This window comes from Rhincodon typus, chromosome 4 (assembly GCF_021869965.1).
Source record: "Rhincodon typus isolate 14 chromosome 4, sRhiTyp1.1, whole genome shotgun sequence".
NCBI classification, from domain to species: Eukaryota; Metazoa; Chordata; class Chondrichthyes; order Orectolobiformes; family Rhincodontidae; genus Rhincodon; species Rhincodon typus.
In genome coordinates, this window is record NC_063335.1 from 100,594,964 (window position 1) to 100,621,074 (window position 26,111).

Sequence of the window (26,111 nt, forward strand, 5' to 3'; positions counted from 1 at the left end):
AAATCCCGCCACGGCAGATGGTGGAATTTGAATTCAATGAAAATCTGGAATTAAGAATGTAATGATGACCATGAATCAATTGTCAATTGTTGGAAAAACCCATCTGGTTCACTTATGTCCTTTAGCAAAGGAAACTGCTATCCTTACCTGGCATTGCCTACATGTGAGTCCAGACCCACAGCAATGTGGTTGACTCTTAAACTGCCTTCTGGGCAATTAGGAATGGGCAATAAATGCTGACCTGGCCAGTGCTACCCTCATCGTGTGAATGAATTTTAAAAAAGTCACCATTACTCCTATGACATTAATTGGACGCAGCAAAAAGCACTGAAATCCCTTGGAACTGTTTCCAAACAATAATTGGGAATATAAGTTGTATCCCTGGGAAGATCACCTCGGTACTTGACATGGGAAGGACAGGCAGAAAGGAAAAGGTGGTGGAGTGGCATTTCTGGTTAAAGAGGAAATTAACACGATAGTGAGAAAGGATATTAGCTCTGACCATATGGAGTCTGTATGGGTAGGGTTGAGAAATACCAAGGGACAAAAATATTTGTGGGTGTCATATATAGACTGCCAAACTGCAGTGGTAAAGTTGGGAATGGCATTAAACAGGAAATTAGAGATGCATGTGATAAAGGGATATCGGTGATCATGGGTGATTTTAATCTGCACATAGATTAGACAAATCAAATTAGCCACAATGCCATAGAGGTGGAATTCCTGGAGTGTATCCGGGATGGCTTTCTTGAACAATATGTAGAGGAACCAATGAGAGAGCAGGCCATCTTAGACTGGGTGCTGTGTAATGAGAAGGAAATCATTGCCAATCTAGCGGTGCAAGACCCCTTGGGGATGTGTGACCATAACATGATAGAATTTTTTATCAAGATGGCGAGTGAGATAGTTGATTCAGAGATTAGTGTGCTGAATCTTAATAAAGGAAGCTATGAAGATATTAGGCATAAGTTGGCCTTGATAGATTGGGGAGAGTTACTCAAAGGGATAACAGTGGGTAGGCAATGGCAAACATTCAAGGAATGCACAGGGGGACTGCAACAACTGTTTATTCCTGTCTGTCACAAAAACAAAATATGTAAGAGGGCAAATCCATGACTTACAAAGGAAACTAGAGATAGTATCTGATCCAAGGAAGAAGCATACAGATTGGCCAAGAAAAATAATATTGCTGAGGATTGAGAACAGTTTAGAATTCAACAAAGAAGGACCAAGGGTTTGATTAAGAAGGGGAAAATACTGTACAAAAGTAAGCTTGTAGGGAACATAAAAACTGATATTAAGAGTTTCTCTAGGTACATGAATAGAGAATGGTGAAGACACATGTAGGTCCTCTGCAGACAGAAACAGGGGAATGCATAATAGGGTACAAAGAAATAGCTGAGCAACTGAATACATACTTCGGTTCTGTCTTCCCAAAAGAAGACATACTTCAGATACCAGAAATGTTGCAGAATGCAAGATTTAGTGAGAGGAAATAACTGAAGGAGATCAATATTAGTAGAAAAATAGTGCTGGGAAAATTGATGGGATTGAAGGTGGATAAATCCCCAGGGCCTGATAATCGACATCCCAGAGAATTTAAGGAAGTAGCTCTAGAAATAGTGGATGCATTGGTAGTCATCTTCCGGGATTCTACAGTCTCTGGAACAGTCCCTGCAGATTGGAGGGTTGCTAATGTCACTCCAATATTCAAAAAAGTTGGATAGAGAGAAAGCATGGAAGTATAGACCAGTAAGCCTAACATTGGTCATGGAAAAATTCTCGAATCCATTATCAAGGACTTTATAGTGGAGCATTAGAAAGCAATGGCAGGAACAGACAGAGCCAGCATGGATTTAAGGGGAAATCATGCCTAACAAATCTGTTGGAATTCAATGAAGATGAAACTAATAGAGTTGACATGGCGGCGGAGGTGGGGGGTGGGGGGTGGGGGGGGGGCGGGCAGTCGATGTGGTATATTTGGACTTTCAGTGTTTGACAAAGTCCTACATAAGAGATTATTGTGTAAGATGACAACACATGGAATTGGGGACAGTATACTGGTATGGATAGAAAACTGGTTGGCAGAGAGGAAACAAAGAGTCGGAATTAATGGGTCCTTTTCAAGTTAGGAGGCAGTAACTAGTGGGGTGCCACAGGGATTGATGTTGTGACCCCGGCTATTCACGTCATGTATTGACAATTTTGATGAGACAACAAAGCATAACATCTCAAAGTTTGCAGATGGTACCAAGTTGGGTGGGAGGGTGAACTGTGACGAGGATGCAGAAATCCTTCAGTATGATCTGGACACGATGGGTGAGCGGGCAAATCAATGGCGAATGCTGTATAATTTTAGATAAATGAGGTTATTCACTTTGGAAACAAAAACAAGATGGCAGGTTACTACCTGAATGGCTGTAAATTGAGACAGAGGAGTAGCAGTGGGTCCTGTCACTGAAGATAAGCATGCATGTGCAGCAGGTAGTAAAGTAGGCAAATGTATGTTGGCCTTCATTGTTAGAGGTTTCAAGTATAGGAGCAGGGATGTGTTGTTGCAGTTATACAGGGCCTAGGTGAGGCCACGCCTAGAATACTGTGTGCAATTTTTGTCTCCTTTTCTGAGGAAGGATGCTCTTGCTCTCGAGAGTGCAGCGAAGATTTACCAAGCTGATTCCGGAAATGGCAGGACTGACGTAGAGGAGAGACTGACTAGGTTAGGATTGCTTTTGCTAGAGTTCAAATGAATGGGGAGGGGAATCTCATAGAGACTTAAAATTCTAACAGAACTAGACAGGGTAGATGCAGGGAGGATGTTCCTGATGGTGGGTGTGTCCAGAACCAGGGGTCACAGTATGAGGATTCAGGGTAGACAATTTAGGATGGAGATGAGGTGACTTTTCTTCACCCAAAGAGTGATGAGCCTGAGGAATCATTACCACAGGAAGTAGTTGAAGCCAAAACATTGAATGTGTTCAAGAAGAAGCTAGATATTGCGCTTGGGGCGAATAGGATCGAAGGTTATGTGGAGAAAGCAGGATTAGGCTATTGAGTTGGACAATCAGCCATGATCGTAATGAATGGCAGAGCAGGCTCAAAGGGCCGAATGGCCTCATCTTGCTCCTATTTTCTATGTTTCAATGCTTCTATTAAAAATTAGCTCACATCAGGGGCCATTGCAGGGGCAGGGGTTCTAGTAAAGGGACAAAGAGAGATGAGTCAGATGTCATGAGATGGTTATGCAAGTTATGTGGATATAAAATTAACAGGGGAAGAAGGATGATCACTGACATGACAGTGAGCCGATACTAACACCAGGCTTAGGCTTGATGCTTGTACCCTGAAGATGGGTTACTCTGTTTGTTCCAGGGATCACAGCACCTTAGTTTCATTAGAATTGAGATCTTTTATTTAACCAACTGAGAAAAATATCTAAAAAAATTATCTTTGGTGCCCAAAATAAAACAGTATCTATTTTTCACTTCCTCTCTGAGCTCCACTAAATTTAGTCTGGCTTTCATTTATATTGACAACCTGACATCTGTCGAACACATCTGCTGCATCTTACTCTCCTTCAGTAACAAGCAGCAAATTGCATCCAACTTATAATTTAGTGCTATGCCAAATGGACCTATTATGATGAAGCATGAAAATCAGGTTAGAAATGAAGGTTAAGCTCACCTTATGACTACTGGGGAGTGATTTGCAATGGCAGTACTGAATCAGACAGACCAGAACCGTTCCACTTTTGATCCCGTGTCTGATCTGACTTATTTGATCTCATCAAAGCTTCACCAGGGGATGGAACAGTGTTTCTGTTTCAAGAAAGGGTTTCAGTTCCTGATCACTATCCAGTGACAGCTGGTGGAAAATAGCTGCCAGGTGAGGAGAGTGTTGCTCTTGCTGTGATTCAGCCAGCCACAGAATAGTCTCTGGCTGCTTGGCTAAATTTGAGAGATAAGGCATTTAGAGATGACTATCGCTAGATGAAGTGCAGGTTGCCGAATCAGCCCCATGGTTATGTTCTTAACTTCCTATACTTAAGGCAAGTGAGACTTGATGCCAAGAATCATTATTGTCATATGACAAGAATAATTTAAAGTCACAAATTTGCTTATTTTATTTCATGATAGCGTATGCATATGCATAGAGATAGAGATAGTAGACTCATAGATCATGAGCTAATTTTCAATCTTCCATCCTTAGACCCCTTCCTACTTTAGTTTCTCTACAACATCCATCGTATGATGCGCCATCAATTTTAATTTCACCGTTTATTTGCACTTGCTGGAATTGAATTTTATGTGACACTAGTTTGTCCATCTGTACATTTTAATTATCATGTGTTATGGTCCTTGGCTACTTTTGCTGAGCTGACTGTATCCCTTGCTACTCTCAACTGTTACTCCTTTTAAATTTGGCCAGCGTTAGATTTGTTTCCTGAGGATATCCAGCCACAGCACTGTCTCCTGTTTTCATTCTCAAAATGAATAATCAATGCTTTCTGCTAATTCTTCATTCACACTGACATCATAGATGACTTGAATTCCATTTTCAGCTTGTTATGAGGCATTTTACGAAAGGCCTTTTGTAAGTGTGGGTGTACCATGTCATATGACTTTTCATGATCCATTTAGGTCAACAATTCCTCAAAAGTATCCATGGAGAGTTTTTCTTTTGCTAAAGGCTATTTTGACTGTTGTTTACAAGACAGTAGATTTCAACAGGATTTTCCCACTTGAATATCTTTAGCAGAAAGTTTCAAATTTGACAAAATTGTCCAGGTCAGAAATTCATAACTGGATCACGTTGATCGAAAGAAATAGCCTACATTTTATGAAGCACTTTTATTATCTTGACGTTCCAAAGCATTTCACAGCAAAATAGGTGCTTTTGAGGTTTAGTTACTTATTTCATAGAATCCCTTTATTTATTTAGGTTTAGAATTTAGTTGCTGTTGAAATATAGTGAATGTTGCAGGTAATGCGCAACTAAAACACATAAAATAAATGACTAGATGACCTATTTTAGCCTTATTCAGTAAAGGGTAATTTGCAACCCACCAGATACAAGGACAAAGTCCTGATGTGGGATTTGCTTTCAGGCATGTATATTTACTCATGTGGTGATGGTTATGCTATCCAACATAACATAAGAAACTAGGTGTGGATGATGAGATATTGAAAGATCCAACAAAGATTTAGTAAATCTGCCTATTAGACACAATTATTCCATTCACAGGTAAAAGTGAATGTGTTAGTAATCTAATAGTTTCTAGTCACATTTCATTCTTCTAGTGGTCCTCAGTAAGATGGCGTATGAAATCTTTATACCCTCACATTATCCACTATTTTACAGTGATCATATCATTAGCATGCCCATGAAAGATGCTCTGTTGTAGTAATCGTGGAACATAACACAACTAGAGTGCAAAACATTACTTAAAGTTGAAAAAGTAGAGACAAGGGAGGATGAATAAATAAGTAGTGCTTAGCTAATGGGGAAATAGTTTCTCGCTATTTTCTAGCAAGTTCTATGAAAGATATGGAGTTTCACATATTCTAGTCATGTCAAGAAAATTTAGATTGGAAGACAATGTAATGAAGCCTGATTATATCACAGGTTGAATGCAGAAAGCACAAGAGTCATTGGAGACATATATTTGCAGTTTACAAGGAACAAAGAAGGAATGTTCAAAGGAGGGCCAACCTTAATAGGATTAATAAAACAGAGAAAGGCAACATTAAATTGAAAAGGGAAAAGACAGACTCAAATGATAAAGGTGAATGACCCAACACGTCAAAGACATTTATTCATTTTATATAATTCTATTAATTTTCTTCAATAAGGAATCATAAACATTCAGATCATCTTTGAAAAGCTTGAAACAAGACCTAATACTTCACCAGAGGCAAGTTCTATTTTATTTCTTAAGTTATTATATTAAAAACAAATTACATTGGAGAGATTTAATTGCTGCATGACATTAAACTGGCACATGTCACTTAAAATGCCTGATAAAGGACATCAGCAGATGAAAATCTTTTTCATGATAGTTCATACCTATAAATGAAGACATCATTTACCAAATTTACTTTAGAACCGACGTGTTCATAGTCTAATTTTTTTTTTTGCTCAACTACTCAGGAGTGGCTCAGAGGTTAGCACTGCTGTTTCACAGTACCAGGGACCCAGGTTCAAACCTTGGGCTACGAGCTGTGTCGAGTTTGCACACTCTACCTGTGTCTGCTTGAACTACCTTCAGGTGTTCTGGTTTCCTCCCACAGTCCAGAGATGTGGAGGTTGGTTGGATTGTCCATGCTAAATTGCCCATGGTGTCCAGGGATATGTAGGTTGGGTGGATTAGCCATGGGATATGCAGGGTTTTACAGGGATAGGGTGGAGATGTGAATCTGGGTGGATGCTCTTCAGGGAATCAGTGTGGAGTCAATAGACTGAACGGCCTGTTTTCACACTTTAGGGATGCTATGATATTCAATGAACTACGAAAAAATAGAGTTGCATCCAGTCCTGAAAAAAATGTTGTTCTGGCACTTTGGAAGTGTTTATGGAAGTGTTAGAATGCTTCTCTGTCTTCCTTTTGAGTAACAGGAATACCCACAGATATCATAACCAAATTTGTCAATATTGGAATGGATTTCTGGTTGTACAACATAAAATGAACAAGTTTAGAATGCTTAGATCAATGTACATTATTCCACATATCTTGGTACATTATGTTCAATCTATTATTTGAAATTTTTGAGGCACTCACCCTGAATGTTATTACTATCATGTGTCCACTTAATATGAAGCAATATGGATTAACTAGCCCATGCAACTTCATGAATGCTTTATGTGGTTTGGAAACATTGATTGAAAATATCACAGAGCTAGGAAAAGTGATCATTTAAAACAAAACATGGGTTTTGGGCACTGCTGGAAAGAATGGCATGAAAAAGTAATGTTAAGACTTATTTTCAAATGTAACACACCTTGTGGTGAGTAACTCTCGAAAATAAGACTTAACATTACTTTTTCAGTGTAACTATTCGGTAGAGCAGTCCAGGGTTTTGACCCAGTAAGAAAATAGTTGAACTTCAGGGGGAAATGATTTACTGTCTGCAATGCATGTTCCCCTTAATCACTGCTAGGTGGACCCTTCTACAGAGGTTAGCTATTGAGTACTATTCAATTAGATGGAGGATTATTATGGTCAGCTGGAACAGATGAGACAGAGAACATATTGCTAAATAGAGAATGAATTGCCTTAGAAAAGATTAAAAGAAAAGTGTACAGCATCTTTCAAAGAAATATTTCAAGCATATGTGGAGAAAAGACAGAACATTTTAAATTCTTACCAACAATGTTTCTCTTTCCATAGACACTGTTTGACCTCCCAGAATTTGTAGCAGTTCAAAAGTTTTATTTCAGATACCTCACATCTGCAATATTTTACTTTCGTTACATTTCAAATCGAAGACATTTTATCAGAACTAGCTTTTACGAAAGATCATTGAACCAAAATGTTAATTGTTTCTCTCTCCATAGATGTTTCTTCATCAAGTTCTCCACTCCTTTCTGTTTCATTCAGATTTCCTACAGCTGTGGCATTCTGATTTTCCCCAGACAGTCCCCTATCCACTAATTTAGCCAGCACTTAAAATGGTTATTAACATCAAAACATAGAAACTCGGAGTAAGAGGAGGCCCATTTAATCTTTTTGAGCCTGCAGCATTGAATATGACCATAAATCTAACTCAGTACCTTATCCCACATAACCTTCGATCCTTAAGAACTATATCTGACTACTTCTTGAAAACACTCAGTGTTTTGGACTCCATCACTTCCTGTGGTTGAGAATTCCACAGGCTCACCACCTTCTGGGTGAAGAGATTTCTCCTCATCCCATATCCTTCAATTGTATTCTCTGGTTCTGGACTTCCCAGTCACTGGGAATATCCTTTGTGCATTTACCCTTACTAGTCCAATTAGAATTTGTTGAGTTTCCATGAGATCACCTGTCATTCTTCTAAACTGCAGTGAATATAATTCTGTTCCGTCTCTTCATCCTTAATCCTGCCATCTCAGGAATCAGCCTGGTAAATCTTAATTGCCTCTATAGCCAGAACATCCTCCTTTATATAAGGAAATCATAACTGCACATAATACTCTAGGTGTGACTCACCAAGACCCTGGACAATTGTAGCAACGAGGTCTGGCAGCATCTGTGGAGAGAGAAACAGATATAATGTTCCTAGCCTGGCATGACTCTTCCTCAGAACTAAGAGATGTTGGTAATTTAAAAAAAAAGGTTCTTTTTAGACTTTTCACAGAGGCAGAGGTGGAGCATGAGGGCAAATGGTTCAGAGGCCAATGCAAAAGTCAAAGTGGTTATTAACAGCCTCAATAGCGCAGGGTTCACATTTTTAAACTTAATTTACAAGTGCATGAGATATCAGTCTGTGAATGAATGATGTATAAATGCAAACTATTTGTGCTTCAATTGATCTTGGGTGCGCAGAACAAAGACTGGATGCACATGAAGCAATAATAGGCAAATAGAATTGTCACGATCTAATTGGGTCTGTGGGCTGAATGACCTATCTTGTTTAATGACTCTCCTATTAGCAACAGTGGAGCAGGAGAAAAGAAGATGTCAGTAACTAGTGGGAAACATGAATTTATTGCACGCATGGCAAGACAAAGGGAAGAATAAAAGCAGTAGATTCCATATCATTGAGAAACAATGCACTGACTTTACTTCAACACAATGACAATGCATACAGTGGGAAGTAAAAATACATGGTGTAAATGGAAATTTGGAGAAACTATGACTTGGAGAGAAAGAATGAGAAACCATGGTATCAGTGAAAAAAATTGCAAAAATGGTTTCACACATATACAAAACCTGTCTTCATGACATTTTGAATCCTTTAGGGACAATGAAAACATTTTTGAATTGTTATGATGGTTACAGAAGACAATGTGGCAGATAATTACTAACAATATGTTCCCAGAAATAACAGATGAAAAATATGATGATTTTGTCTGTTCTTGCTGTCTTTAACAGAAAGAAGATGATTAATCATATTACCAGAGGTCCATTCCTGCTGTTCTTTGAATACTTCTCATCCTACAGCTGACGTTTTGTTTTTACACCTTAACAAAAAAAGTGTGCCAGATTATTTGGGGAGCGATGATCCCAATCATTGTCATTCCAGTCCTTTTATTATTTAAATGGAGAGTTCTGCATTTCTAAAAGGGGTTGCTGTTCAGGGCTCACTCAGGAATGCAGAGGCACAATTCCATTCTTTTGAGCATAGAATTGTCCAAGGAAGGCAAACCATACACCCTTTTTAGAGCAGTCAGCTGCATAGTCTAAAATTTAAATGTGCAAGCAGCCACATTTTTGCTGCTCTCCAAGTGGAAACACATGAGGGAAGTGTCATGTTAGGATGTTGAGCCACAGACTTGGAGGTATACATTGTCTGAAGGTGGTATCTTTGGGTGAGTGTGAGTTATGCACAACTTCTGTTTGGTAGTTACTCAGGAATTAGGCTATGCATTTCATAGTCTAACCTTTCCTGAGCTACTATTTTCTTAATTTCATTAGAACAATTGAAAGTCTCAGATTTTTATGGAGACTTTTGCAGGGTTCCAGGTGTAGTGAAATTGCACAACAGGAAGTTCTTGGGCAATTCCTATGGAGAATGTTACAATGGGGATCTGCAGTGTTTCTGTGTACAACTTTGATTTATGCTCACAAAATGACTGTTTGTTTGGGGGAAAATCTGTCCCAGAAGGACTGTTCCTCAGTCCTTCACTGTAGCTTCAGTCAAATGACATGCTCAGGGCTGCAATGGGATTGTTCCCACAACCTTCTAACTCTGCAGCAAAAGTCTACCAACAATCAAAGGCAGCATGTAGGTGTTTTTGATTAAGCTGTTCTTAAATGTTGTGACACATCTCTGGAACAGATGAAACTTGAATCCGAGCCTTCTGGCTGAAAGATAGAGAGACTATGATTGGGCCGCAAGAGTTCTTTCAACAATAACTCATTATCCTCTTACCAAATCTCAATTATTGACTCCATGAATGTAATAAATCTTATTATTTCTAACTATCTCCTCTTCACTTCCAAACTTCTACTCCCCATGAGCCATCTTGCTTCCTGACTTTTCCGCTTATGCGTTTCTCCCAACATACTCACTTTCCAGTCCTCCACCTCCCCTTCCCACTCGCTGCTTTACTCAGTCCCTTCATTTCTCTTCCTTCCTCATTCCTGAGCCCTCGCAGTGAGGGAGAGCTCAGAAGAAGTACAGTTAGAGATGCATGGTAACCAAAGCAACTGAGTAGGAAGCAGCAAGAATTCAGGAGAAAGAAGTGTTAGTCAGTTTTCTTGAGCTAAACTAAGCATGCAGAGTAACAGTGCTGAAATGAAATTGAAGGCAACACCATTCGAGATCTATCCCAAATTAAAAAAAAACATTGAAATGAAAACTAAAATGAAAATAAACTGCCATTAGAATTTCCTGTGAACAGACAATGACTTAATTAAACCAGGGATTAGACGTGCATTGATGATTGAAGTAGGGAGGAAATATTTCTCACCTTCAAAGCAAAAATTGCTACCAGAAATTATGTTTTGCCCTTTCATTGTCAGCGATCTGAGATCAGCAAGAATATTGTTTTCTGTTTAAATATAAGTTATGGTCCAATTATAGTTCAGGCTGATAGGGAGATCGACGAGATGCAGAGGTGACAATGCAAGTCCTAGGTAAAAGAGGTTGGATTCGAAGATAATAGGTATGTTTTTAGAGTGGGATCTGCTAAATAGCCAAGGATGCGGATGAAGCTACATCATCAACTACATGTGCAGTCCAAGAGAGCAAGCTGGAGTCTGGTCTCATACGTAATTATATGTAACTGCGAGTTGTAGTCTAAATGGCTTTAAATAACCTTGCATGAGATTTTCAAGCAAACTGAATTCCTCCACTAAATCTGTGTTACTTACCAAAAACAGAAGAAGCATAATGAGGTGATCAGAACTGAGTATTTATTTTAAGAAACAGAAGCACTGATTTGAGTTTGAAAACCACAGGGGATGCCCTCTTGAAGCAGAGCAAACATTATATTGACACTGGGACCTCACACCAATAATATCACTGTAGGAAAAATGAGTTCTTGATTTGTGAGCTTGTTCAGGCAGAGAACTGTTTCCAATATGTCAGTTATAGACAGCAGGGATCAAGTGAATTGCTAGAAGAGTATGAAGGCAGTAGGAGTATACTTAAGAGGAAATCAGAAGCAAAAAGGGAACATGAAATAGCCTTGGCAAATAGGGTTAAGGAGAATCCAAAGAGATTCTACGAATGCATTAAGGACAAAAGAGTGACTAGGGAGAGAATAGGGCCCCTTAAAGATCAGCAAGGCTGCCTATGTGTGGAACTGCAGGAGATGGGTGTAATGCTAAATGAGTATTTTGGATCAATGTTTACTGTGGAAAAGGATACAGAAGTGGGGAAATAAATAGTACCGTCTTTAAAAATGTCCATATTACAGAGAAGGAGGTGCTGGATGTCTTAAAACACATAAAGGCGGATAAATCCTCTGAACCTAATCAGGTATACCCTAGAACTCTGTGTGAAGCTGGGAAGTGATTGCTGGGCATCTTGCTGAGATATTTGTATCATTGATAGCCACAGGTAAGGTGCTGGCAGACTGGAGGTTGGCTAATATTGTGCCACTGCTTAGGAAAGGTGGTAAGGAAAAGTTAGGGAACTATAGACCAGTGAGCCTGACATAAGTGATGGGCAAGTTGTTGGAGGGAATCCTGAGGGACAGGATTTATATGTATTTGGAAAGGCAAGGACTGAATAGGGATAGTCAACATGGCCTTGTGCATGGGAAATCATGTCTCACTAACTTGATTGAGTTTTTTGAAGAAATAACAAAGAGGATTGATGAGGGCAAATTGGTGGATGTGATCTATATGGACTTTGATAAGGCGTTTGAAAAGTTCCTTAAGGTAGCCTGGTTAGCAAGGTTAGATCACATGGAATACAGGGAGAACTAGCTATTTGGATACAAAACTGGCTCAAATATAGAAGACAGAATGTGGTAGTGGAGAGTTGCTTTTCTGACTGGAGGCATGTGACCAGCTGGATCCACTGCTTTTTGTCATTTATATAAATGATTTGGATGTGAACATAGGAGGTATTAACCATTCCTCCTATCATTAATAAGTATGCAGATAACACTAAAATTGGATGTGTAGTGGACAGTGAAGAACGCTACCTCAGAGTCCAATAGGATCTTGACCAATGGACCAAGGAGTGGCTGATGGAGTTTAATTTAGATAAATGTGAGTTGTTGCATTTTCGAAAGGTAAATCAGGACAGGACTTGTACACTGAATAGGAAGGTCCTGGGGAGTGTTGCTGAACGCAGAGATCTTGGAGTGCAGATTCATAGTTCCTTGAAAGTGGAGTCGCACATAGATAGTGAAGAAGGTGTTTGGTATGCTTGTCTTTGTTGGTCAGTGCTTTGAGTTTTGGAGTTGGGAGGTCATATTGCAGCTGTATAGGACATTAGTTAGGCCACTTTTGGAGTATTTCATGCAATTCTGGTCTCCTTGCTATAGGAAGGATGTTGTAAAACTAGGAAGGATTCAAAAAAGATTTACGAGGATGTTGGCAGGTTTGCAGAGTTTGAGCTGTAGGGAGAAGCTGAATAGGCTGGGACTGTTTTCCTTGGAGCATCGGAGGCTGAGGTCTGGCCTTACAGAGGTTTATAAAAACATGAGGGGTATGGATAGGGTAAATAGGCAAGGTCTTTTCCCGGGGTGGGGATGGCCAAAACTAGAGGGTAGAGATTCAAGGTGAGAGAGGAATGATATATAAGGAACCTAAAGGGCAACTTTTCACGCAGAGGGTGGTGCATGTATGGAATGAGCTGCCAGAGGAAGTGGTTGAGGCGATTACAACATTTAAAAGGCACCTGGATGGGTACATGAATAGGAAGAGTTTAGAGGGATATGGGCCAGATGTTGGCAAATGGAACTAGATTTATAAAGGATATCTGGTCGGCATGGATGAATTGGACCGAAGGGTCTGTTTCTATGCTGTATATCTCTATGACTCTATGGCTGTATAACTGGGTTGTAAAAGACTGCAAGACTGGAACTAAAGCTCAAAACAGCAGAGGGCAGATAATTTAAAAAAAACAAAAGAAATACAACAACTGTATTGTTGAAACTCCATGTGGAGTAACTTTAGAGCAGCAAGATGTTTGTTGTGGGCACAACAAGCCCTGAGAACGATCAATGTCGAGAAATATTCATGACTGGATACAAAGAAAATAAGAGGCTGTTAGAGGTGTAAAGGGACAAATCAATGAAGGTCATAGTGGAGTATAGGAAGTGCAGGGAGGAGCTTAAAGTCTTTAGGGGACATGAAAAATGCTGGTAGGTAAAGTTAGGGAGAATCCAAGGTATTCCAAAAATATATTCAGGGGAAGAGGATGCCCAGGGAAAGGGTAAGACCCGTTAGGGACCAAGGGTCAGCTGTGTGTGTGGAGCTGGAGGACACTGGTACGGAGTTAAAAGACTCACAGTTAAATCACAACTGAGTTCACTTTATAGAAGGTACAAAATTAGGTAAAAAGTACAAAATTTGAGGAGAAGGGCTGTGAGGTTCTTGAGTAGATTGAAATTTTGAGTGAGAAGATATTGAAGGTTCTGAAGGACTGGATGAGTTGTGTCTCATGCTTCTGTGAGAGGCAAGGAAGGAAGTACCAGTGACTCCCTCATAATTTTAAAATTCCTCTCTGGCCACAGGGGAGGTACAGAGCCCTGGAGGATAACTAATGTGCTTTCTCTTATCAAGAGGTGTGGTAGGAATAAACCAGGGAACTACAGATCAGTGAGTGTTGCTTGAGTGGCAGGGAAACCATTAGAGAAAATTCTGAAGGAGAGAATTAATCTCTACTTGGAGAGGTAAGCTTTGATCAGGGTTAATCAACATGGCTTCATCAGAGGGAGGTCATGTCTAATAAATTTGATTGAAATTTTCAAGGAGGTGATTAGGTGTGTAGATGAAGGTAGTGCAACTGATGTTGTTTATATAGATTTCGGCAAAGCCTTTGACAAGATCCCAGTTGGGAAAATGATAAAAAAAAGGTATAAAGCACATGGAATCTAGGGTAACTTGGCAAGTTGGATCCAAAATTGTCTTAATTTTAGAAGACAGAGGGTGATGGTAGAATGCTGTTGTGTGACTAGAAGTCAGTGTTCTGTTGTGTGCCACAAGGATCAGTCTTTTGTCCCTGACTGTTTGTGAAAATGATATAGGTAAGAACATGGGGGTCATGATAGGTTAGATTGCAAATGACACAAAGATTAGCCAAGTCATTACGATGAGGAAGAAGATCTTAGAGAAGTTAGAGGACGATGTAGGCAGTTTGGTTAGATGGGCAGATCAGTGACAAATGGAATTTAACCTGATAAGTGTGAGGTGGTGCATTTTGGAAGAAATAACAAGATAAGGGAGTACTAAATGACTGGCTGGGTGCCAGGAAGCTCAGATGAACAGAGGGTTTGGTTCAGCCACAACTGGAATACTGTGTGCAGTTCTAGTCACCACATTTAAGAAAGGAAGTGATTGCTCTGGAGATGGTAGACAGGAGATTGATCAGGACATTGACTGGTCTTGAAGAATTTAGTTATGAAGAGAGGTTGGATAGGTGCAGGTTGTTCTCTTTGGAGCAGAGAGGGCTGAAAGGGGACCTTTTTAAGGTGTATATAATTATGAGGGGCATGGACAGGTTGAATAAGAAGCAGATAATACCATTTATTGAAAGGCCAATAACAAGGGTGTATAATCTTAATGTGAAGGGCAGGTGGTTTAGAGGGGATTTTAGGCAATTTTTTCTTCTCACAGGGTGACGGCAATCTGGAATGTACTGCCTGGAAGTAGGAAACCTCACAACATTTAAAAAGTATGTGGATGAGCAATTGAAACATTCAATACTATGGTCCAAGGGCTAGGAAGTGAGATTAATGTAGATCGGTCAGTGCAGAATCGATGCGTCAAAAGGTTTCTTCTATGCTCTATAACTCTGTCTCTAAGATTGCTATAAATCCCCAAGCAGGAGCTTTCAATAACATTTGCTACTTTCTGTGGGGAACTTCAGAAAAATAACTACCAAATTCACAAGCATGAATTGGAAGACCACAGATGTCCGAACTGAATTTAAGTTTTTGAACAAAGGATGGAAAAATGCTTTTCAGATTTAGCCATTGCAGAAATCAGATGAGCATTAGATATGTCAAATCCCTTTCAACTTTAAGAAATATCCAAATTCATTGCAGGTAAACCATGGCCCGTTATCTGTGATCAGCACTTCTGGGAGTCCATATTTTGCAAAAGATGCGTACAGTTTTGTTATCATTGTCCTTGTTTGTCGAATAGACCCTATGCATCTCCAATCATTTGAGTGGGCATCCGTAATTATCCATAATGAGTAAGAACATTGAGCCCATAGAGAACCTGCATAGTCAAAGTGCAACTGAGGTCAAGGTTTTCCCAGTCATTCCAATGAATGTGGGGGAACTGCTGGCAATAATTTTTGTCCTTATTGATACTCTGGCCCCACAAACTCAGCTATGTCTAATCCAGGCCTAACCACCAAACATAACTTCTCGCCAACACCTTCATTTTGGAAACCCCTGGATAGCCCTAGTAGTGTTCAGCTGGTCTCTGGCAGTGATGTTTGCTCGGGAAATTATTCTTTTATTTCCCCATAATAGTGTGCTGTTCTCTATGGTGATCTGGTTTCTCTGGGTCCGAAAAGGTTTCAATTTTAGTTGTGTTTGTTTCCCGGGACTGGGTCTTTCTATGTCCAAAGTCTGATATTGTCAGCTGTCACTGGGAGTGAGTCAAAAAAATTTAATATCATCATAGACTCTTCTATTGCTGGTACCACTGGTGACATAGCTGCTGATGTGAGGTGGCTCAATGCATCTGAATTCATTACTTGGCCTCCCAGACGGTGTTGGAATGCGTCATTATAAGCATTTAGTATTAGACCCCACAGCTGAATGTGGTCCAAAGCTATGAGCGACACTTCCTTGTCCTCTTTAAGCAGAACAAGTAGTGGTTTGAGTTCCATGATTATGCAAATTTTTGTCCTTAAAGGTACTGGTGTATCTTCCTGACTCCAAATATGATCACCAATCCTTTGTTCTCTAGTTGGGTGTATTTACGCTTTGCATTTGCCAAAGTCTTGCATACATACTCTATTGGATGTTCCTCTCCATTGGGCCAGTGGGGAGTTAATATTACCCCGATGCCACAGGGGGAGGCATCGCATGTCAATACAAGATCTTGCTTGGGATCATAGTATGTCAGCACCATAGAGGATTATAGCTGCTTCCTCACTTCTTTGAAGGCTAGAGTTTGTCTAGGCTACCATTTCCAAGGCTGACACTTTATTAGGAGTTGATGCAAAGGTGCCAGGATTGAGGCCAGGCTATGGATGAACTTTTTGTAACAATTTACCAGCCCAAAAAAATGACCTAAGCTCCTAGACAATCGTGGAAGCTGGGGCACCATTGATCGCTCTCACTTTATTTTCAAATGGGTGTAACCCAGTCTTGCTGACTCTGCAGCCCAAGTAGGTCATTTGGGGGACCTGAAACAAACATTTTTCCCATCTTAGGCATATACCAGCCTTAGAAAAATGCCCTAGGCTATTATACCAGTTCTCCAAATGTTCCTTATTAGTTTAACCGATTATTAGAATGTCATCTAGGTAAATGATAACCTGAGTTAGACCTCACAAAATGTTCTTCTTCATCCACTGATAAATGGAACAGGCTGATGATACACCAAATGGCAAGTCTTGTCTATCGGTTCAAACCCAAATGGGTATTAATTGTAACATACTTCTAGGAATCCTTGTCAAAACGCAATTGCAATTAAGAATGGCTCATGTCCAGTTTCGTGAATGACCGCCTCCCTTCCAGCTTTGTGTATAAATTGTCTATGCAAGGGAATGGGTATTTATGCAGCTGCAAAAAGCAGTTTACTGTTTGTTTAAAATTCCCATGAAGGTGAACTGATCCATTGGTCTTTACGATTGGTATGATCGGTATTGCCCGTTCTGCAAATTGCACTGGTTTGCTAATTCCTTTGCTTTCCAGCCTTCTGATTTCTGCCTCTGTGTTTGCCCATAAGGCAAACGGCACTGGGCAGGCCTTGCAGAACATGGAATGCTTCCTGGTCAACATACAAAGTGGCCTTGGCTTCTTTGATAGTCCCTAGACTTTCCTAGAAGACTTCCGGTATTTAATTAAGTCTTCAGGCAACCATTTTCAAATTGAAAAACATTGAGCCAATCAAGTAGAATCTTTCGCAACAAATTTCACCTCATCCAGCTTGGACCCGAGCCTTTTACTACAATCAGTGGAAACTGAATCAGCTACTTTTCATAAGAGACTAGAACCGAAGTTGGATCTTTAAACTGTAAAGGCTCCCTGGTATTAGTTCTCAGACTAGCTGAAGTCTTGTGCAAACTTAAGTGCTGGAGCCCAGAGCGAATTTTGTTAAAATCGAGTTCTGTGATCACTGATACGGCTGCACTGGTGTCAACGTCCATTAGAACCAGATGATCGTTTAACCAGATGTTTATTTTGATTGGTTCTGGTCTTGATGTTACTAAAAATTTTTACTGTTCCAACCCAGAAGTAGGTGGATTTTCCAGGGTTTGAACTCTCCTGGATACTGGCCTATGAGTTCTCTCACTAAATTTAGGTCCAGTAGGACTCTTTTAGCTTTCTTGAGTCTGTATACCAGCAGTAACTACAATGGCTTGCCAGCCAGACTCTGAAGAAAATTTTAACCATTTGGCCAAGGCTTGGCTTTGTTTTGGGGTTTTGCTACCGGACGACTAAAGTCACTCTGATCAGGATATGTCCTTAGTGAGGCTGTGCAATTGCCTGCACTCAAGTGGTGTTCCCCAAGCTCAGTTGGATTGGTGAGGGTATCCACTTCCATTGGAATATCCTGTAATGCATAATTTCTACTTGTTGCAATTTCCAATGATAAATCTGTTTGTTGCACCTGTTTGAAGTCAGTTGGGCTTCAGCTAATAATCTTTTACGCATAGTTACATCATTAATTCCTATACCAAACAGTCTGTAAACATCTTATTTAGGGTTAATTCAAAGCTACAGGCTTCTGCCAGTCATCTTAAGCGAATCAAAAAATCCCGATATGGATTCACCTGGTTCTCGAATTGCCGAGTAAAAATGATAGCATCTCAGAATTAGACGAGGCTTGGGTTCATAATATTCCTTATCTATGCCTGTCAATTCTTGAAAGGTTTTACTATCTGGTGCCTCAGGGAAAGTTAGACTCCTATTAACAGAGAAAGCTACAGCTCCACAGGCTGACAGGAGAATTATTCATCACTTTTCATCTGCTGCAATGTGTTTTGCCCTGAAAAAAAATGAATTCTTTCCACCTACTGGGTTCAGTCCTCATTGGCAGGGTTGGACAAGTCTCGCTTCCCAAACAAAGGCATGACGTAAGAAATGATGATTGTTGCAAATGAGTTTCTTCAGGAATGTGCCTTATTCTCATTGCCACTGAAATAACTCCACAGAGGCCAGTATCCTATCAACAAATCACCCTTTATTTTATACATGAACAGACTTTGCCTTTAGTACTACCTCTTCAGACACAGATCTCAGGGTGTCGTTACCTCTGGCAATCCCCTTTTATCTTTTATTTGCCTGTGGACCAGATTAACAGCCCCAATCAGGGAACTCATATTCTATGAGGCCCAGCTGGCTGAACTCGCTTCAATCATTACATTGCATTCATAATTTAATCTCCGTCATTGCTTTAGGAGCAGTGTTACTTTAAAAAACAGTAAATGTTAATCAGCTGAGGAACAGGATAATAAATGTATGAACAAGTGTCATGTGCAGTCAAGGAGCGGCAGGCTGAAGTCTGGATGCACACGTAGTTATCTGTAAATGCAAGTTATAGTCTGAGCTGGTAAATTAACCTGTGTGAGATTCTCAGGTAAACTGAATGTATGCTACTTTGTCGGTGTTTCTTTCATATAGCACAGGAAATATGATAGAAATGTCAAAGGGAATGTTTTGGTCTTTTACAGGTCAATGAAGGCATGTTTACTGTTACATCATTTGGCTATTGATCAAAGCAATTTCAGTTTCACCAGTGTTATTTGTATCTAATTGGGGACAGGACTCATATTCTCTAAATATTTCAAATATTGTAGTTATCTGAAGCACTGAGTGCAAAATAATTGATGGAATGGCTTTTTGGGGGATTTAGGCTGAGATGAATAAGTCGAACATTTTCAAGTTCACTGTTCCTCTCTTTGAGTGTGACTGATTGCCAAATGGTCAGAGAGCAATAAAGTTGAATAAAAGGGGTGGGAAAGGATCACTTATTATGACTGACATCTGCCCATAAAAATTCTCTATCACAGAGGACTGTAAAGGTTTGGTCATTAAATATATTCAAGGCAGCGATTGATAGATTTCCAGTTGCTGATAACATCAAATGATATTGAAATACTGTTAGGAAAATGACATTGAGACAGGTGATCAACTATGATTTAGAATTGCAGAGCAGCGTTGAGTAGCAGGATGACTCCTGCACCTGTGCTCTTATGTTTCCCCAGACACATTGAAAGGAAATCAGATGACAATTTACCCATCCTTAACTAAAGATTCATATTTAAACCCACAAAAATGACTCATTTCAGTGAAATTTAAAATATAAGAGCCATAATGTTTCCCTCAGAAGCAGCAGAAAGCAATTGTTCTCTCAAACACATACTGTTAAGTGGTTAAATGATCAACAGGCCTCAATATATAAATGCTCACTAAGCCACACAGCAACCCGTGACTGAAAACCTGTAGTGCTTTGCTAAGACAGAGAATCCAGGGTGATATGTTTACGTTTCATTTGTACCTATATGCATTTATGCTCTGTCACTTAAAAGAAAGGAAGAATGAAATAATTAGCATTTGCGGACAATCCCCCTTCCTGCAATTCTTCTCCCAGACAACACAATGAAGAAAATGCCATCAGGCATCAAAAGGACAGTAATGAACTGGTGAAATGACACATGGTAAATGAAATGCAATGCAGAGAAATATGATGTGCTGGATTTTGGAAGGAAAAATGAGGCGATGTACTAAATGCACAATTTTAAAGGAATGGAGAAATCCATCTTTCAAGGTGGCAAGACAGGTTGATTTTCAGATGGCCTGGTTTGTCCCTTCTTAGAAATTTCTCATGTCGCCTCTCCATCTCTTTCCATCCTGAAGACAGTCCTTACAATTTATATCTTTAGCCAAGCTCTTTATGGAAACTGATATTGACTTTTATTTAAAAATATTCCTGTGAGATGCCTTTGTATACTTTACTGCATTTGAAACACCATATAAATGCAAGTTGATGTTGTTATATCCACAATACTTACAGAAATTTGTGTGACTATTCTTGATCAAGTTCACAAGCATGGATGCAATCAGAGGATATCAATATTCATTATTAGAATTATGTTACTAATAATAAACCCACTAGCAATCACAGTTATTACTCAGGTATATTAATATTGTCCAGTCTTCTGCACCCTTTAGCATCCAAACATATGTGTCATCATTAGCAGGCTTTAAAAACCTCCTCCTATTCGTAACGTGGTCAATTGTCAGTAGAGAGCATCATAAAACTAAATTGAAATTATGAATAAACAGGAAAACTGAATGATGCAAGGACAACAAATTAAGGTAGAAATATACTCTTGTCCAATCACAAACTACTGTGGCTGGTATCACAGAGTATGACATTAAGTACCATTCCTTAAAGCAGCGTATGAAGCTGATTTCACTGAACAATCCATCTTTTTTTGATAAATTATACCTAGATATTTGTAAGCATACTGTATCCATAGTATCCTCTTCTCTCTAATGAAGTAAAAAATTTCCACTGGATTTCCTGACGGACAGACGTGAAATATTTATGTTTGCAAAGCATTTAAATTTCCATGTCATTTCTGTGATTCCATGAAATTAATTTTCAGTTAACTTCTACTGTTTGTGATAAAAATTGCATATTCAGTTATCACAATCTGCCCAATTTCAGTCAGCGTTCTAACATAATGTGTCTTATATATGGTAATAAATCTGTCATTCAGGACAGCGGCAAAAAAGTTACAGCTTCATACGTACAGTGCACTGCCAAATTGGCTCCTTTCAGGGCAATGTAGTCGTTCACTTTCTGTCTGATTTCTAATAACATCATAACATGACAGTTTCCACTAAGTACAGATAAAACAACATTTTGCATCACTACTGAAAGTCTATTGAACTGCAGCATATCTTCTATATGACTGTCAATAGAATCGCATCATGTTTTCCTTGCTTGCTCAGTGACTTAAGTGCCAGATTTTGACTACCAACGTGGTCGTTCAAATCAAGAATGCTTCAGACCCGCCTCAGTAACAAATGGCCAAGAAACACAATTGTTGCTTGGAGCAGGGGGGCAGATGCTGGATGAAATTGGGCGAGCAGCTGAGACATCATGAGGCTCATGCGATCGGTGTCATCTGTCTCCATTAATTCAAAGACAAGGCACTTTTCTGAGAAGACCGCAGTCTTGCTATGCTCAGCTAGTAAATATCCATCATTTGTAATGCATCCTGCATCTCTGTCTAGGAGGTTGGTGGTTACTGGTTTGCTAGTGTAACCCTCAGATGATAAATCCTAATGCAGTTTGGGAATTGGGTTCTAACCTGCACTGCTGGAAGGCTGCTTTTGTAAACTGTATTGTCTCCACCATTAGAGTGTTGTATCTCTGGCTTCCCTGAGAGTGACTATCATTTGACAGTTAAGAATTCCAAAAAACCATTCAAGTATACATACTGTTGATCTCTGTAATATAACTCCCTAGTACAAGTTATTCCACCCTGTCTTCTGAGAGTTTCATCAGCATGTGATTGCTGATATCACTGTTATGTCATCTTATACATCATGGAGTTTACAAGAATGAGGGGGATTTCATAAAAGAAATGTCATAAAATTCTAACAGAACTAGACAGGACAAATGCAAAATGGATGTTCCTGGTGTCTGGGGACTTCAGGCCCAGGGCTGCAGTCCAAGGAAACAGGATAAGCCATTTCAGACTAAGATGATGAAAAATTTCTCCACCCAGAGAGTGGTGAGACAGTAAAATTCCCTGCCACAAAAAGCAACTGAAGTCAAAACATTGAATGTTTTCAAGAAGCAGATAGATATTGTCCTCAGGACTTAGTAGATCAAAGAGTATGGAGAAAACGTGGGAACAGATACGGAGAAGGGTGATCAGTCAGCAGGCTCGAAGGACCAAATGGCCTACAGATGGCACTGTTTTCTATGTTACTATGTTTCATCACTTCATGAACATATGGATTCCCACTGTACTACAGACATATTGGGGAACCCATGTGTTGCTGGCAAGATTACAGTCTGTTTGCAAAATGCTTGTTAAGCATGTCATTAATGTGCATAATTATCTTCCTGCTGCCACTAGGCACGTTGCCGTTTTTCTTTTTCAATTCATTCATGGGATGAGGGCATCACCGGCTAGGCCAGCATTTATTGCCCAGAGAGCAGTGAGAAGACAACAATTGCCATGGGTCTGGAGTCACATATAGGTGACAGCAGTTTCCTTCCCTAAAGACATTAATGAACCAGATGGGTTTTTTTTCCTGACAGTTTACAATGATTTGATTGGCATCACTCGACTCTTAATTCCACTGATTGGTTGAATTCAAATACTGCCATGGTGAGATTTGAACCTGAGTCCCCAGAAAATCATTTTAGTCTCTGGATTTTTAGCCCAGCAAAAATACCACTAGGCTATCACTTCCCCTGTTACCAGCTCTTGTTTTCGGAAGCTGCAATTGCATTTACTTTGAACATACTCTCAAGCAACACATTCCAAAATCTTTTTTCTGAAGAAGCATCTAGACCCGAAACGTCAGCTTTCCTGCTCCTCTGATGCTGCTTGGCCTGCTGTGTTCATCCAGCTCTACACCTTGTAATCTCAGATTCTCCAGCATCTGCAGTTCCTACTATCTCTGTCACAGTCCAAAATCCAATGACTGACTGATAAGAAGACTTACCTTATCTTTAGTCATTTGCCACAAATTGATGTCTTCTGATTCTTGACAACTTACTAATGGAATTGAGATTATTGTTTGTGTTTTTCTCATTAAAACTTAGCTAAATTAAGAACTAAAACTGAGGCTATTAAGACTATTATTGTTTTGACAACAAGACTACCAGAAATCCTTACTTTTTTTTGTTATTTAAGTCAATCACAACTCCTGACACTTCGACATTCTAAATTCCACTAATTACTGAGGACACAGGACTTTGTTCCTTACTGTTCAGGATGACCGCATATTTTAAATTCATTATGTGTGGGATGTGACCATTACCTTTCCTTCTGGGAAGGTCAGAATTTGTTGGCCATCTCTAATTGTCGAGGAACAAAGTTGTTTGCCAAGTCATTTTATAGAAGCATAGAACCCCGGCAGTACAGTTGGAGGCCAGTTGGCCCACTGGGTCAATTCAGAATGATGTTAAGAGTCAACTATTTTGCTCAGGGTTTGGAACCACCAGTTGGCCAGTCCAGATTGAGAACACTAATGGATATGAGTAAACGAGATGTATTATTATGACAATAAATTATGACAATAGTTATCACGACAAAGACTACCTATCAATTCCAGATATATTTAATTTAAATTTCTTCAGGATTTTGAAGCTGTGAACCAAAAGGCTTAGCCGCAGTTTCTGAATTACCATTGGAGTGACATTACCATCACCCCAGCAGAGAAGCATTCATAAAAACAGACTGGAGCTGTCAATATTTGCTGAAATTATCTGCTTCTGATATCTGTATGGACACAAACAAACAAGCAATAGAGTTCAGAGCTGAATATAAGAAGTTATTTATGAATCTCTGAAGTATAATATACTTTTCAACCAAATTTACATTGACTGCTTCCTTTCATTGTCATGGTAATGGAACAGTGGTTAGTAAAGCATGGCGGAGAGATATGTCTCAAAGAAGAAAGAAGCATAATTTACTGTACGCAAACCGCTCCTTCAACCGCCTGACAGAAAAGTGACTTTTAAATCAACTTGTCAAATGCATTGCTGCCTTCCACAGGCTCATCATCTGAGTGTCAACTTCAATAAAGGGCTGAAATAGATTATACCAGGGACCCAAATTAGTCTTAAAACGAAATTGCCATTCAAATTTATCAATCGTATTTTTTTCCTGGAAGATCTAATGTCTATTATCTCCTGCATAGAATCATTTCCATATTGCAAAAAAGGGTTATGCTGATACAATATTGACTAATTTGAAGCTCAATGTGACAGATCGCCAGAGTCCCAAATTTGAAATGAAATCATTGTTAAGTTAACTGATCCCAGACATGCTTTCCAATAATCCAGGGATTGTCTTAATAAAACATACATAGGAATATAGGAACTACGAGCCAGAGTAGGCAATTCAGCCCTTTGAGCCCGCTCCATCATTAAACATGATCATGCCTGATCTTATCCTGGTCTCAACTCCACTTTCCTGCCTGCTCCCCAGAGCCCTTTATCCTGCTTTTTATCAGAAACCTATCTATTTCTTTCTCAAATCTGTTGATTGATTCTGCCTCCACTGCACTCTGGAGCAGAGTCCACAGATTCACAACCCTCTGAGAGGAATAGTTTCTCCTCATCTCAGCTTTGAACCTACCTCCTCTCACACTTTATCTATGACCTCTTGTTCGAGGCTGTCCCACTAGGGGGAACATCTCTTCAATGTCCACCTTATCAATCCCCTTTAACACTTTATTTACCTCACTCAGATTCCCCCTATTCCTCTGAACTCCAGTAAGTACAAGCCTGAGCTATTCAATCACTCTTCAGCTCTTTCATCCCTGGAATCAATCTGGTGAATCTCGTCTGAACTGCCTCCAGTGCCACCACATCCTTCCTCAAGTAAAAAGACCAAAACTGGACAGAATACTCCAGATGTGGCCTCATCATTGCCTTCTGTAATTGTAACAACACTTCTTTCCATTTCTAATCCAGTCCTTTCACAATACCTGCCAGGATTCCATTTGCCTTTCTTATTTAATGTTGACCAGGAAATTGTTGTAAATTTTTATAAAGCTTCACCTGGTTCACTGATGTCTTTCGGGAAAGGAAATCTGCCATCCTTTCCCATTCTGGCCTATAAGTGATTTGAGACCCATAGCAATGTGGTTAACAGGGGAGGTGATGGCCTCGTGGTATTATTGCTGGACTGTCAATCCAAAGACCCAGATAATGTTCTGGGGACTGAGGTTCAAATCCTGCCATGGCAGATGGTGGACTTTGAATTCAATAAATATCTGGAATTAAGAATCTAATGATGATCTTGAATCCATTGTCAATCATTGGGAAAACCAACCTGTCAAATACATTGCTCCCTTCCATAGGCTCATCATCTGAGTGTCAACTTCAATAAAGGGCTGAAATACATCACACCAAGGACCAAAATTAGTCTTAAAAAGAAACTGACAATCTTATTTATCAATAGTATTGTTTTCTGGAAGATCTAATATCTATTATCTCCTGCATAAAACCATTTCCATATTGCAAAAAAGGGTTATGCTGATACAATATTCACTAATTTGAAGCTCAATGTGACAGATCAGCAAAGTTGATAGGTAGTCTTAGTAATGATAACTATTGCCATAATTTATTGTCATAATAATACATCTAGTTCACTCATATCCATTAGGGTTCTCAATCTGGACTGGCCAACTTGTGGCTACAAACCCTAAGCAAAACAGTTGACTCTTAATATCATTCTGAAATGACCCAGTGGACCAATTGGTTTACTAATGTCCTTTAGGGAAGGAAACTGCCATCCTTTCCTGGTCTGGCCTACACGTGACTCCAGACCCACAGCAATGTGGTTGACTCTTAACCATCAGAAACAGGCAATAAATGTTGCCTAGCCAGCAGA